Raw genomic sequence first — 16,637 nt, 5'->3', positions numbered from 1 at the left:
CCTTAGTTTTTTTGAGGGACCTACAGGAGATAGAGTTGGGGCAAAGCTTTTACTGTTGAAATAGCCCACATGACTCACAACGGACGGCCCACACAACGATGATCGAGCGCGTCGATGGTCCCACGCTAAATGTTGGCCAAAATTGAAGTGTCCATGCCACCCTAGTGCTACAAGAAAAAAACATTTTAGTTGTTTGTTGGAAGCAAATCTGTAATTTCTAGAAATTATTAATCTTTTGTACAACCTCCGCCCTAAATTAATTGACTTAGATTTATTCAGATATAGATGTATCGAACACTAAACCGTGTCTACATACATATCCGTATTTGGACAAATCTGAGTCAACTAATTCGGGACTTTGGGAGTATATTTCTATTTCAAGCAATCATGACTTACCAAAAAAACAGGAAGCAATCACGAATTACCAAGGAAAACAAATTTGAGTCTTTTACGTAATTTCTTGAACCATTAAGTAAATTTATATTGATTTGATGGAAGCAAATCATGACTTACCAAAAACAACATAAAATAGAGTTGTTACCGCAATTTCTGGAAGCAGTTTTCCACATGCACGTTTCTGTGCCTGAGTCGAATGCTTTAAAAGATTTCCATCGTAAGCGAGAGCACACAGCTTCTCTCTTTCTTTCTTTGTTTGCGTGAGCGAAATCCCCTCATATTCATTTAGAAAATTTCCAACCTCGCCAGAATCCTAGCCCCGCCATGCCGCCAGGCCCGGCCTGGACGGACCTACCACCAGAGCTTGTCTACCACACCGCCGACGGCCTTGCTGACCTCAAGTGCTATGCGAGTGTGCGGGGCACCTGCACGAGATGGCGTCGCACGCTTGCGCCGCCATCACCGTCGCTGCTCATCGACCATGGAGACGACCCTGCCAAGCGCTGCATCACCGCTGCCGTCAAGCATCGTACAACCGCAGCCTCAATCCTCGCCCGTCACTCCTTTGAGCTCAAAGCCATCCCTTTGGGCAAGCTCTGCCCCGCCGCGCGTCGCTCCTTCAAGCTCACCACCATCCACTCGGTCAAGACCTGTCTCGGCTGTTGTAGCGGATGGCTCGCCCTCTCCGTCCACATTGATGACGTCTGTAGCCTGCTCAGCCTCTTCCACCCCATCACACAGCCGAGATTCTCCTACCCCCGCTTTCTATGACAGCCGCCTCGTCTTCAAGATCATCTTCGCACCCAACCCTACCACTGACGACTTCGTGGCCGCTGTGATCCGTGACATCAATAGGGTTGCCTATGTCACCGCAGGGGCCAGGAGTGAAGGAAATATGCCCAAGAGGCAATAATAAAGTTGTTATTTATATTTCCTTATATCATGATAAATGTTTATTATTCATGCTAGAATTGTATTAATCGGAAACTTAGTACATGTGTGAATACATAGACAAACAGAGTGTCACTAGTATGCCTCAACTTGACTAGCTTGTTAATCAAAGATGGTTAAGTTTCCTAACCATAGACATGAGTTGTCATTTGATGAACGGGATCACATCATTAGAGAATGATGTGATTGACTTGACCCATCCGTTACCTTAGCACTATGATCGTTTAGTTTATTGCTATTTCTTTCTCCATAACTTATACATGTTCCCATGACTATGAGATTATGCAACTCCCGAATACCGGAGGAACACTTGGTGTGCTATGAAATGTCACAACGTAACAGGGTGATTATAAATATGATCTACATGTGTCTCCGATGGTGTTTGTTGAGTTGGCATAGATTGAGATTAGGATTTGTCACTCCGATTGCCGGAGAGGTATCTCTAGGCCCTCTCGGTAATGCACATCACTATAAGCCTTGCAAGCAATGTGACTAATGAGTTAGTTGCAGGATGTTGCATTACGGAACGAGTAAAGAGACTTTCCGGTAATGAGATTGAACTTGGTACGATGATACTGACAATCGAATCTCAGGCAAGTAACATACCGATGACAAAGGGAACAAACGTATGTTGTTATGCGGTTTGACCGATAAAGATCTTCGTAGAATATGTGGGAACCAATATGAGCATCCAGGTTCTGCTATTGGTTATTGAATGGAGATGAGTCTCGGTCATGTCTACATAGTTCTCGAACCCGTAGGGTCCACACGCTTAACGTTCGATGATGATATGTATTATGAGTTATGTGATTTGATGTACCGAAGATAGTTCGGAGTCCCGGATGTGATCACGGACATGATGAGGAGTCTTGAAATGGTCAAGACATAAAGATTGATATATTGGAAGGCTATGTTTGGACACCGGAAAGGTTTTGGATAAGTTCGGGCATTTTCCAAAGTACCAGGGGGTTGCTGGAACCCCCCGGGGAGTTAATGGGCCTTAATGGTCTATGGTGGGAGAGAGGAGGAGGCGGCCAAGTGGGAGGCACGCGCCTACCAAGCCCAATCCGAATTGGGAGGGGAGCCGGCCCCCCTTTCCTTCTCTCCCTCTGCCTCTTCCTTTTTCTCCTACTCCAACTAGGGAAGGGGGGAGACCTACTCCTACTAGGAGTAGGAATCCACCCCTTGGGGCGCGCCATAGGAGGTCGGCCCTCCCCTCCTACACTCCTTTATATACGGGGGAGGGGGGCACCCCATAGACACACAAGTTGATCTTTTAGCCGTGTGCGGTGCCGCTCTCCACAGATTTCCACCTCGGTCATATTGTCGTAGTGCTTAGGTGAAGCCTTGCGTCGGTAACTTCATCATCACCATCAATACGTCGTCGTGCTGACGAAACTCTCCCTCGGCCTCAGCTGGATCTAGAGTTAGAGGGACATCACCGAGCTGAACGTGTGCAGACCGCGGAGGTGCCGTGTGCTTGGTACTTGATTGGTTGGATCGCGAAGACGTTCGACTACATCAACCGTATTACTTAGCACTTCCGCTTTCGGTCTACGAGGGTACGTGGACACACTCTCCCCTCTTGTTGCTATGCATCCCTAGATAGATCTTGCGTGATCGTAGGAATATTTTTGAAATACTGCGTTCCCCAACAAGGAGGTGGGCCATCCTCGACCCCATCCGCCTCACCGTTGGAGACCAGCTCGCCGACCTCATCTACCATGAAAATGGTAGGGTCTACTGCCTCACTTGGTTTGGAGACGTTCATGTGCTCTTCCTACCACAACGCCGCCGTCGGGAACCTTCTCGAGGGCGACAAATCAGCATATCCTGCAGTGCATAATAGGAAAATCATCCAGATGCATGGGACATGGCCGAATCTAAATGCACCGGCCACCATTAAGGCATTGTTGTCGTCTGTGGGAAGCAACCTATCGTTCGACGCCACCACCAGTTTCGCCCTGCCATACAACACAATCTTGACTTTCACTAGTGTCAAGAACCTGGTGTTCTGCGATGGTAACTTGTACCAGATCTGGAGGAATGTGTCGTGTACAGTTACTTTGCAGCTGCCAAAAGGGGGTCGATGCCGTGTAGCACATGATGAAATATTTGTTCTGAGGTATGACCCCCAACGTCAACCATGTTGGGACGCTGTGTCTGACTTATGGGGATACACGGTGTTTATTGGGAGGAACAATTCAATGTCGATAAACGCAGAAGGCATTCTGGGACTCAAGGGTGATTGTGTGTACTGGATCGACGGGAGGGGAAAGGGATCAAGGCATGGTTTTTGACATGAAGACTGGCAAGTCAACACCTTGCATTCCCCTCGTGGATGGTGTTCTTCTAGGGTCTCCACAAAGCACAATTTGCTGGTACTTTCTGAGTGACACATGAAAGAAGAGTTTACCAGACCCGAGCAAGGGCCGGGCATAATCTAGACAAAAGCGATACGTCATCAGGCATCTAGGCCACATGGTGATGAGGACCACCAACCACCTTGGTGGAAATGATGCTTACAATTGGTAGAGGGTTTTGTTCATGATTTTGTATATTGCATTTGAACTTGATTTAATTCTTGTGGGACCATCGGCCTATCATTTTGATTCACTATTACTTGCATTTTTAGCAATGTATCCTATTGATATTTAGGTGGTTGCTCATTCAGTTCCTTTTGTTTTAGTTCTCTCACATTCTTTCATGGTAGATTTACATCATGTAACCAGTAATGGAGATTGTTTTCGAGAAGGACAAATGTAACATCCCAAATTTTCAATTTGGAAAGTTATACATTACACCATCATTGCATATCATAATTTATTTGCTTTTGGTTTTGATCCTAGAAATTCCACGCAACTCAAGGACCCACAGAGAGAGTTGGGGATTTCCTTATTTTCATATTTGAGTTTTCTCAAATTTTGCGAATAGGATCATTTGATTTTAATTATTTTATCATCAATTATTTCTATTACAAAAATATGAGAGAGGGAATAAAATGACTTTCCCAAAATAAATAAATATTGAGGATTTAATAATAAAATAATATAAGATTTTATTTCGGAGTTTTTCGGTATTTTATTTGAATTTAGGAAAAATGTGCATTTTTCAAAATTGCATTTAGGCCCCAAATAAATGTTGACCTTGTGCACTTGATTTTAGAAGCCCGGGAAAATTTATTTCGGGATTTTTGGAGTCCGTTTAGTATTTCTTTTATTTGTTTTTCTGCGCGGAATAATTTAAAAAAAGAGAAAAAAGTCGCGGTTTTTTTTAGTTTTGGTTTTTTTAAATAGATCGGTTTTCCGATTTATTTATTTAGCGAGCGTTCATCCGTTCGTTCATTCTAGCGAACGTTCGTCGTTTTTCTTTTTTCTCGCATTAAATCCGCGATTTTTCTGATCGCGATTCCTGATCCGATTTTCGTTTTAGTATAACTTTTCGCTCGTTTATTGGATTCAGGCGATTCAAGCGCCCGGAGTTTCGTATCGAAACCCTCTATCCGTTTAACCAACTTAAACAAGTTTTTGCCACTGTAAAAATTGCCCTAGATCCAGAATAGTAAACGAAGCTTGTTTCTTTTGCCGTTTGACTTTCGTTGCTTCGTTTGATTTGATTCTTTTTGCAAACCGGAGTTCTTAAGTTGAACCTTTTGGTTAGATCTCTTATTCGAGTTTTACCTGTGCATTAGATGAATACTTATTGTATGCTTGTTTGTTTGTCTGCGGTAGAATACCCGGAGTGCGCCGCGTGTTACTTCGAATCGCTAGGTTTCGCGGATCATCAGCAAGGCAAGTAACACTTTGATCATACCTCCTACTACCCAGTTTTATTGCATTAGATCAATCCTCAAACATTGCATGATTAGGATTGAGGGAGTACTGGATTAGGGGGTGTCCGGATGGCCGGACTATACCTTCAGCCGGAATCCTGGACTATGAAGATACAAGATTGAAGACTTCGTCCCGTGTCCGGAAGGGACTTTCCTTGGCGTGGAAGGCAAGCTTGGCGATACGGATATGTAGATCTCCTACCATTGTAACCGACTTTGTGTAACCCTAACCCTCTCCGGTGTCTATATAAACCGGAGGGTTTTAGTCCGTAGGACAACATATAGAACAACAATCATACCATAGGCTAGCTTCTAGGGTTTAGCCTCTCCGATCTCGTGGTAGATCTACTCTTGTACTACCCATATCATCAATATTAATCAAGCAGGATGTAGGGTTTTACCTCCATCAAGAGGGCCCGAACCTGGGTAAAACTTCGTGTCCCTTGCCTCCTGTTACCATCCGGCCTAGACGCATAGTTCGGGACCCCCTACCCGAGATCCACCGATTTTGACACCGACATTGGTGCTTTCATTGAGAGTTCCTCTGTGTCGTCGCTGTTAGGCTTGATGGCTCCTACGATCATCAATAGCGATGCAGTCCAGGGTGAGACCTTCCTCCCCGGACAGATCTTCGTCTTCGGCGGTTTCGCACTGCGGGCCAATTCACTTGGCCATCTGGAGCAGATCCAAAGCTATGCCCCTGGCCGTCATGTCAGATTTGGAAGTTTAAACTACACGGCTGACATCCGCGGGGACTGGATCCTCGATGGATTCGAGCCACTGCCGAGCGCGTCGCACTCTCATGACGAGCATGATCTAGCTCTACCTCCATACAGTGCCCTGGAGGCCGCACCCGCATCGGCTTCGACCCTTAATTCGGAGCCAACTGCGCCGATCAAGGATGGGTGGTTGGGCGCCGCCTCGGGGGCTGCAATCTCAACGGCGATCGAGCCGAACACCAGCCCCGCACTCCGCGAGACTCGTGACTCCAAGGAGTCGGACTCCCCTCCGGACTCCGAACCCTCCGCGCCCCTGCCGATCGAATCTGATTGGGCGCCGATCATGGAGTTTACTGCTGCGGACATCTTTCAGCACTCGCCTTTCGGCGATATTCTGAAGACATGAAAGTCTCTCTCTTTATCCGGAGAGCCCTGGTCGGACTACGGTTAGTAAGGTTGGGATACGGACGATGAAGAAATTCAAAGCCCACCCACCACCCACTTTGTAGCCACTGTCGACGATTTAACCGACATGCTCGACTTCGACTCCGAAGACATGGACGGTATGGACTCCGATGTAGGAGACGATGAAGAACCAACGCCTGTTGGGCCCTGGAAAGCCACCTCGTCGTATGACATATACATGGTGGACACCCCAAAAGAAGGAGATGGCGATGGAACAGCGGAGGATGACCCCTGCAAGAAACAGCCTAAGCGTCGGCGTCAGCGGCGCCGCTCAAAATCCCGCCAAAGCAAATACGGTGATTCCAGCACGGGAGATAATAATACTCTGGAGAATGCCGAAGAAAACCCCCTCCAGCAAGATTCAACACAGGAGGATGGAGAAGCCAGCCCTCATGAGAGAGCGGCAGACAGAGAGGTCGAGGACGATAATTATACGCCTCCCTCCGAAGACGAGGCAAGCCTCGACGACGACGAATTCATCGTGCCAGAGGATCCCGTCGAGCAAGAGCATTTTCAACGCAGGCTTATGGCCACGGCAAGAAGCCTCAAGAAAAAACAGCAACAGCTTAGAGCTGATCAAGATGTGCTAGTCGACAGATGGACTGAAGTCCTTGCGGCCGAAGAGCATAAACTCGAACGCCCCTCCAAGAGCTACCCAAAGCGCAGGTTGCTACCCCAATTAGAGGAGGAAGCACTTAAACCTACATCACCAGCACTTGATACGGCCGACCGGCCACCTCGTGGCCGCGACAGAGAGGCCTCTTGGCCCTCCACTCAAGCCGCACCCCGTACCAAGGCACGGGAAAATGCACCAGACATGCGAGATATGTTGGAGGACAAGGCAAGGCAAACAAGATCGATCTACAGATCGCGTGGGCACCCCATGACTCGAGACGGTAACCGTCACGCCGGACACAAATCCGGTAGGGCCGAACACAGTAGACAAAGCTCATTGGAGCTACTCATGATATAGCCCAGTACAGAGGCACCGCACACTCACTATGCTTCACAGATGAAGTGAGGGTTTCAAACCCATAAACATCGAACCATATGATGGCACAATAGATCCTGCGGTATGGATCGAGGATTATCTCCTTCATATCCACATGGCCCACGGCGATGATCTCCACGCCATCAAATACCTCCCACTCAAGCTAAAAGGACCAGCTCAACATTGGCTTAACAGCTTGCCAGCAGGATCAATCGGTTGTTGGGAGGACCTGGAAGCCGCATTCCTCGACAATTTCGAGGGCACTTATGTGCGACCACCAGACGCCGATGACCTAAGCCACGTAATTCAACAGCCAGAGGAATCGGCCAAGCAATTCTGGACACGATTCCTAAGAAAGAAAAATCAAATAGTCAACTGTCCGGACGCAGAGGCCCTAGCAGCCTTCAAGCACAATATCCGTGACGAGTGGCTTGCCCGGCACCTTGGACAGGAAAAGCCGAAATCTATGGCAGCACTCACGACACGCATGACCCGCTTTTGCGCGGGAGAAGACATCTGGCTTGCTCGTAGCAACAATATGACCAAGAACCCTGGTAATTCAGATATCAGGGATAATAGTGGCAGGTCGCATCGCAACAAGCAGAAGCGCCGCACTAACGGCGACAATGCTGAGGATACGGCAGTTAATGCCGGATTCAGAGGCTATAAATCCGGTCAGCGGAAAAAGCCATTCAAAAGAAATCCTAGGGGCCCGTCCAGTTTGGATCGAATACTGGACCGCTTGTGCCAGATACATGGCACCCCCGAAAAGCCGGCCAATCACACCAACAGGGATTGTTGGGTGTTCAAGCAGGCAGGCAAGTTAAATGCCGAAAATAAAGACACGGGGCTGCATAGCGATGACGACGAAGAGCCCCGGTCGCCGAACAACAGTGGACAGAAGGGTTTTCCCCCACAAGTGCGGACGGTGAACATGATATACGCAACCCACATCCCCAAGAGGGAGCGGAAGTGCGCGTTAAGGGACATATACGCGGTAGAGCCAGTCGCCCCAAAGTTCAACCCATGGTCCTCCTGCCCGATCACCTTTGATCGAAGGGACCATCCCACTAGCACCCGTCATGGCGGATTCGCTGCATTGGTTCTAGACCCAATCATTGACGGATTTCATCTCACTAGAGTCCTTATGGACGGCGGCAGCAGCCCGAACCTACTTTACCAGGATACAGTGCGGAAAATGGGCATAGATCCCTCGAGGATTAAGCCCACCAAAACGACCTTTAAAGGCATAATACCAGGTGTAGAGGCCAACTCTAGAGGCTCAGTCACACTTGAAGTGGTCTTCAGATCTCTGGATAATTTCCGAAGTGAGGAGTTAATCTTCGACATAGTCCCATTCCACAGTGGTTATCACGCACTGCTCGGGCGAACCGCATTCGCCAAGTTCAATGCGGTACCGCACTACGCATACCTTAAGCTCAAGATGCCAGGCCCTCGAGGAGTAATTACGGTGAATGGAAACACTAAACACTCTCTCTGAACGGAGGAGCACATGGCGGCCCTTGCAGCGGAAGTACAAAGCAGCCTCTCCAGGCAGTTCTCCAGTCCGGCCATTAAACGTCCGGACACCGTCAAGCGTGCCCGGAGTAACCTACAACAAGACCGCCTGGCACGTTCCGAGTAGGCGTAGCAGTGCGGCCCCAACCCCAGCCCTTGCAAAAATGCGACACCAGTACTTCGCGTACATAACTACGCTTTAGAAATACCATGGGTATAGGGGGAGGGGCACCATCATGGCACGCCCGAAACACGGCTTAAACCGCACCAGGGGCTGCCGATTTTTTAATTTTCTCTTACTTTCAGGACTCCACTCTTCGGAAGGCCTGTTCGGCAGTTCAATTGCCGCACAAACGATGCAAGAACCAGGGAAGCAGACAAGCCATGTCGCATTACGGAACTCCCAGGTGGTTTCTGTCATGAGCAGTACACCTGTTTTGCATACCATTCCGCAGCCTGCCCCTGGAACAGACATTTTAAATAGTCCAACCTTTTGCTTATCGCATTATTTGTATCGTTCTGCTTTGATCGCAGCCCTTTTTAATAAACAATGCATAGCTTTTGTCTCTCTTTGCATTACTTTTTTTTATAAATATATGTTCCTTAACGACATGTTGCACCCGTACACTTTGGTACGGCCAAAATACGCCAGGGGCTTTAGTACCCCTCAATATGGTGTGAGAAGTCCGAACACTTTAACAAGTGCGGCACCCCGAACTTATAGCATTATATGCATCGGCTCCGAATCATGTCTTGGGTCAATAGTTGGGTTTGCCCAGCTCCTATGTTTTGGTGCCTTACGTTCCGCTATATCGGCTAAGGTAGCACTAGGAGAACTACTGCGATTTTGCCCCAGTTGAGCTGGGTCGAGCACCTCAGTAGAGAAAGCTAAAACTGACTGTCATGATGAAGCGAGAGCCAGTCGCTGTTCGAGAGGTTTTTCGCGTCCCTAAAGACTTATGCCGCTTAGAGCGAGGAGTCGGCTCTGTCCGGCCAACGCGTGGATAGCGCCCCGAACTCGGTCTTCCGAATACCAGGCGCTTCACCAAAATTTAAAATTATAGAATTCTATGGCTAAGTGAGAGTGTTCATGCATTATAGTCCGATTGCCTTGTTCGTTGTGCTGAGCGCCTCCCTCGAAGGACCCAAACATGGGAAAAAGAGCGCTCAGGTTTATCCCCAAAAACCCCAGCACTAGCAGCACGGGGGCAGAAGCCGACGACTCGCCATCTCTCAGAATTGATAAACAGCCGCACAGAAGGTAATATTTTAAATTCCAACAGCATTGCTTAGCGCATATGAACAAGTTTTCAGCGCACAAGACAAAACGAGCGAGTTTTACTCAAAAAATACATCCCTGGAACATTCATCCGCCACAAGGCGGGCACCCTTCAGAACATCCGTATAATAATTCTCGGGCTTGCGATGCTCTTTCCCCGGCGGTGGCCCATCCTTCATAAGCTTCTCAGCATCCAGCTTGCCCCAGTGCACCTTGGCACGGGCAAGGGCCCTACGAGCACCTTCAATGCAGACGGAGCGCTTGATGACTTCGAGCCTTGGACAGGCCCCCACCAGCCGCCGCACCAGCCCGAAATAGCTCCTAGGCAGAGCCTCTCCAGGCCACAGCCGAACTATGAGGCCCTTCATGGCCTGTTCGGCCGCCTTGTGGAGCTCGACCAGTTGCTTCAGCTGGTCGCTCAGGGGCACGGGGTGTCCGGCCTCAGCATACTGAGACTAGAACACCTTCTCTGTCGAGCTGCCTTCCTCGGCTCGATAGAATGCGGCGGCATCGGACATGCTACGGGGAAGATCTGCGAATGCTCCTGGAGAGCTCCGGATTCGGGTAAGTAACAAGTAACTCACGCTTATGTGTTTGCTTTGCATAAAGAATGCCTTACCCGGCGCTATCTTTTTCACTGCATCCAACTCCTGGAGGGTCTTCTGGGATTCGGCCTTGGCAGACTTTGCATTTTCAATAGCCAACGCGAGCTTGGACGCTCGCGTCTTTGAGTCAAGCTCCAAACTCTCATGTTTTTTCATGAGAGCCTGGAGCTCTTGCTGCACCTTGCCAACCTGGGCCTCATACTTCTCCCGCTCGGTGCGCTCCGTGGCCGCCCTCTTCTTGGCCTCGACCAGCGCTTGCTTAAGGGTCGCCACCTCAGACGTGGCCCCTACAATAGCCATGATAATCCTGTCATTTTTTGCAATTGCACTTTTTTATATATATTTAAATAAGGTATTTCTTACCTTCCTTGTCCTCGAGCTGCTTCTTGGCACGCCCGAGCTCTTGCTCGGACTGCTCAAGGTTCTGCTTTAGCATGTCCACTTCCGCAGTCAGTACGTTGGACGCTAGCAGAGAAGCCTGCATTCGCATATTGACTCCTTTTTGTTAGACTCCTGCGAATTTTATTTGATCCTCTATTCGGCTTTTCTTCCCGAACGCCAAATAGAGCATCAGGGGCTACTGTCTATGCGGTAATATTATTTACACATTCTTTACTTACCTCAAAGCCTGTTAAAAGGCTAGTACAAGCTTCAGTCAGTCTGCTTTTGGCGGACTGAACCTTCTGGACCACCACACTCATAATGGTGCGGTGCTCCTCGTTGATGGAGGCGCCTTTGAGCACCTCCAACAGATTGTCAGGCGCCTCCGGTTGGACGGGGGTCACCGGCACGGTGGGCTTGCTCCTCTTGGAAGGAGGTCGCCTGCCGGACTCAGGAACCTTTGAAGGTTCCGGAGCGGTGTCCGGCCTAGGGCCTGACTTGGAGCCCTGGGGGGTTTTGTCCCCTTTACTCCTGGAGTCCGGGAGGTCGCCTTGCGGCGCCTCCAGGACCACCTCCTCCTGGCTTGGAACCCGTTGGGACAACACTTCGGCGTCGTCCGTAGGGCGGGGGGAGGAAGCCGTCGGAAGCGAATTCACATCCGACGAGTCTAGTGAACCGCTCGACGACGCGTCGAGCTGGTCTTTGGGCGGGCTGCATAAACATATTCGACCTAAGGGAAAGATGTTCAATAAAGGAATACTATGAATTACTCTGGTATCCGGATACTTACGATTTCGCCAGGGGCTTGGCCCTGAGCGGCCACTCCTCTCCGCCGTCGTCGGTGTCGGTGGAGTAGTCCAGAGGAAGGGTTTTCCCCTTCTTGGACCCTCCGGCCTCCCCAGTGAGGGCGGCCTTCCTTTTCTTGTCTCCCCCCGCTAGAGGGGGAGAGGTCTCTTCTTCCTCCTCCTCGTCCTCACGGGAGGAGTGCGCCTTGGAGCCGTTGGATGATGAACTCGGCACCTCCTGGCGCCAGGCACTTTTTTGAGTCCTCGTGGCCTTCTTCGTGGCCTTCTTCTCCGGCACCACATAGGGTGCCGGAACCAGCAGCTTCGCCAAGCGGGCATCGGCTGGGTCTTCGGGCAAAGGAGCCGGACAGTCGATCTGTCCGGACTTCGCCTGCCAAACCTGTCAAAGGTAAGGGAGCTTAGATCCCGCATAGAGTTAAACTATGAAAAACAAATACCCTATAAAAGGTACAAACAACTTACCGCGCTAGCGTGACGCTGCGTGCTGAATCCGCGATCCTCGGTAGCAGATGCGGGAGCCTCGGCGCCCTTGAAAAGCACCTTCCAAACATCTTCGTACGTCGTGTCGAAGAGCCTGCTCAGAGTTCGGTGCTACGCCGGGTTGAACTCCCATAGATTGAAGGCCCGTTGTTGACACGGGAGGATCCGGCGGATGAGCATAACCTGGACTACGTTGACAAGCCTAAGCTGCTTGTCCACCAGGGTTTCGATACATGTTTGCAGTCCAGTCACCTCTCCTTTGCTACCCCACGACAGGCCCGTCTCTTTCCAGGACGTGAGCCGCGTTGGGGTTTGGACCGGAACTCGGGGGCTGCGATCCACTCAGGGTCGCGCGGCTTGGTGATGTAAAACCACCCCGATTGCCACCCCTTCAGGGTCTCCACAAAGGAGCCCTCGAGCCATAAGACGTTGGGCATCTTGCCCACCATGGCGCCTCTGCACTCCGCCTGGTTGCCGCGCACCACCTTCGGCTTGACACTGAAAGTCTTGAGCCATAGGCCGAAATGGGGGCGGATGCAGAGGAAAGCCTCGCACACGATGATAAACACCGAGATGTTGAGGATGAAGTTCGGGGCCAGATCATGGAAATCCAGGCCGTAGTAGAACATGAGTCCCCGGACGAATGGGTGGATAGGAAAGCCCAGTCCGCGGAGGAAGTGGGAAAGGAACACTACCCTCTCATGGGGCCTTGGGGTGGGGAGGAGCTGCCCCTCTTCGGGAAGCCGATACGCGATGTCGTTGGATAAGTATCCGGCCTTCCTCAGTTTTTTGATGTGTCCCTCCGTGACGGGGGAGACCATCCACTTGCCTCCCGCTCCGGACATGGCTGGAGGAGGTTGAGGTGGGGAGTGCGGATTTGGGTGCTGGAGCTCGAGTGCGCAAGAATGGATGGGCAAAGGAGGAAGAAGACGTAGGTAAAAAGGTGGATCCTTATCCCCTTATATGGGTGGACGCAACTACGTGGCCCCACCAGCCTAGTAAAACTCGCTTATCCCCAAGCGCCGTAATCAATGGTGCGGTTGGGTTACCCACGCACGTATTGATGAGAATCCCGGAATAAGGGGACACGATCTCTGCTTCGACAAGACGTGCCAAGGAAACCGCCTCGCATGACGCGCTGAGGCGGGATAATAAAACGATTCGAATAAAGGCTTGGCCATGGTGCATCACACTACGGAATACGTCAGCAGATTAGATTTGTGAAAATATTATTCTCTCTATGGCAATATGTGGAAACTTATTTTGCAGAGCCGGACACTATCTTTGTGTTCAAAATCTTCTATGAAGTACTTGGAGGAGGAACCCGCCTTGCAATGCCGAAGACAATCTGCACGCCGGACTCGTCGTCATTGAAGCCTGGTTCAGGGGCTACTGAGGGAGTCCTGGATTAGGGGGTGTCCGGATGGCCGGACTATACCTTCAGCCGGACTCCTGGACTATGAAGATAGAAGATTGAAGACTTTGTCCCGTGTCCGGAAGGGACTTTCCTTGGCATGGAAGGCAAGCTTGGCGATACGGATATGTAGATCTCCTACCATTGTAACCGACTTTGTGTAACCCTAACCCTCTCCGGTGTCTATATAAACCGGAGGGTTTTAGTCCGTAGGACAACATATAGAACAACAAGCATACCATAGGCTAGCTTCTAGGGTTTAGCCTCTTCGATCTCGTGGTAGATCTACTCTTGTACTACCCATATCATCAATATTAATCAAGCAGGACGTAGGGTTTTACCTCCATCAAGAGGGCCCGAACCTGGGTAAAACTTAGTGTCCCTTGCCTCATGTTACCATTCGGCCTAGACGCACAGTTCGGGACCCCCTACCCGAGATCCACCGGTTTTGACACCGACGAGGATCTAATTAAATTGTGGGATGGGAAGTAGTTGAGGTAGTACCTATTACCTGTTATATTATCAAACCTTTGGGAGTTACTTCTACGTTGCCTATTATGCCATGCTATGCTAGTAGACGTGGATTGGGTGAGTGATATCCATGACAGATGTGAGTTTGTTAATTAATGGTTTATCTAAGGTGGCAACTTAAACACACATCTGGGTGGATTGATGTACCTGGGTATTCCAGGATTGCCTGTTTTTCTTTATCGACCGCTACCCAGGCCCAAAGGGATCATGATTATGGGCTCTAGCATAGTTGATTAAGTTATGCGAACTCTTACAGGGTAGACTAGCAGATGTAGGGGAAAGTAGGTGTAACGGTCTATCCATCGTAAGGTGCTAGCGCTTCTGAAAGACTATGTCTCGGTCATCCATCTTCTCAAACACCATGTAGTGAGAGAAACCAAACGGAGGCGATCGAGTCTTGTGGGGAAAAGTGCGCAAACCTCTGCAGAGTGTATAAACTAATCATGGTTAGCCCTGTCCCCGATTATGGACAGCTTGAGTATCTAGTACTTGGATTATCATGTGAATCTCAACATGTTACTCTAAAAATTAATTTTGTTGGGTTTTGTTTAATGATGATGCTTAATTGGGATTGAGAATGATGTCAACCATTCTCAATGTTTAACAACTACCATGATAGTTAAATAAAATTTATTCCTTTGCAGTAGGGAAAAATTGGCTTTACGCAAAACTATAACCATAGAGCTTTCCACCAGCCAAATATGCATATAGTATAGCTGTTTCATTCCATTACTCTCTATGTGTTACCTTGCCAGCATATTCCATGTGCTGACCCGTTTCGGGCTGCAACGTTAATGTTGTAGACTTTTTAGACGACGATTAAGGAGTTTTAGGCCGTGGTTCTATACTCAGTGATGCCGTTGGAGTTGATGGACTCACTTATCTTCCAAGCCTTCCGCTGTTATCGTTATTAGATGGCCTTAAGCCATATTCATTGTAATAAGTATGTGATTTCTACTCTTTTATAAATCCTCCGAGTACTATGTGGTGTCAGCATTACTGATCCAGGGATGACACCTGAGCACAGAGATCAGACCGTTTGAGGTGTGGTCGCTACAGAGATGGTATCAGAGCACACGCTGACTGTAGGACACGACCACTAAGCTAAAGACCTAGATCACTATTCACTCTCTTCTCTTCTGACCTCTCATCTTTTCTACTCTTTAGGATGGCGGATGCAAGGAACAAGTTCACGTAACCGGATGACGATACACCCTTTGGATGTCACTTGAAGGAAGTGACTAGATACCTGAACATAGGAGTACCAAGCTTCACCGGAACCTACAATGCCACTTTACCTGAAGAAGAGCGCTGGATGATTCAAGTTCAAGTTCCAGGAAGGACGTTCATGCCAGTCACCGAGCCCATAGAGTTTTCTTTTGATGCACCAACTTGGAGTCTAGGAAAGAGCATGGGAGCTCACATCGCCATGTGACGCATTGGAGAAGTCTACCGCAATGATCTCAAGGTTACTATCTACCAGATTTGTGGGCGCCGAGATGAACACTGGGAGATGATCAGCACCAGGAAGGATAGATCAGTTGCAGCTTTTATCCAGGAATTAAACCAGCACATTCGACAATAGGAGAACCAGATGTGCACCGACATGATAGACCTGAAGAAGGCAAGGACAAGAATCAAGGAACTAGAGGAAGAACTTAAGGCTACACGTGAATATTATGAAGAGGAAATTGAAGTATTGGTGGAGAAGAATGACGATCTGATCAAGAAGATTGGGATATTTATGGGAGGCCCTACATCAGTAGATGAAGACGAAGAACCCAAGGAGATTCGCCCAGAAGACTACATCATCATCGACGACACCGACTCAGACCCAAATGACATCGATGATGACTATGTTGATGAAGCCGGAGCAGATATCATGGAGTCTGCAACCGAAGAATATTTCTAGTAGACCACCTCATCAGTAGTAGTAGTCCACCATGTAAATACAGTAGTCCGAGCACTTTTGCGATAGTGAGATCGATTGTATGCCCTTGTTTGATTGAATGAAGTGAATTGTTTGCTTTTGCCTCATGTGCATATGGGTAGTGTTTTCTCTTTAGACCCCCTCTATTCTAAATTCTCATCTTTTCTAAACCCTCAGATGCCTCCGAGACGTGACCCTGGATTTACCTTTCCACCGGAGCTCACCTAGTTGATCCAGCAGCAGAACACATTGATGCAGTTGCTAGTCCAGAATCAGAATCAGGGGAACAACAACAACAACCCACCACCACCACCACCACCTGTTGATCACTTAGCCTGT

At 49.1% G+C, this 16,637-nt stretch overlaps 1 pseudogene; it reads left to right on the top strand.

Moving 5' to 3' along the window:
* Positions 1 to 720: 720 nt before the first annotated feature.
* LOC119299228 lies at positions 721 to 3,750 on the top strand (annotated as a pseudogene).
* Positions 3,751 to 16,637: the final 12,887 nt, after the last annotated feature.

This window comes from Triticum dicoccoides, chromosome 5A, assembly GCF_002162155.2.
Source record: "Triticum dicoccoides isolate Atlit2015 ecotype Zavitan chromosome 5A, WEW_v2.0, whole genome shotgun sequence".
Taxonomy (NCBI): Eukaryota; Viridiplantae; Streptophyta; class Magnoliopsida; order Poales; family Poaceae; genus Triticum; species Triticum dicoccoides.
Note: the sequence above shows the minus strand (reverse complement) of the source record. Positions and strands in the feature narration are given on the sequence as shown.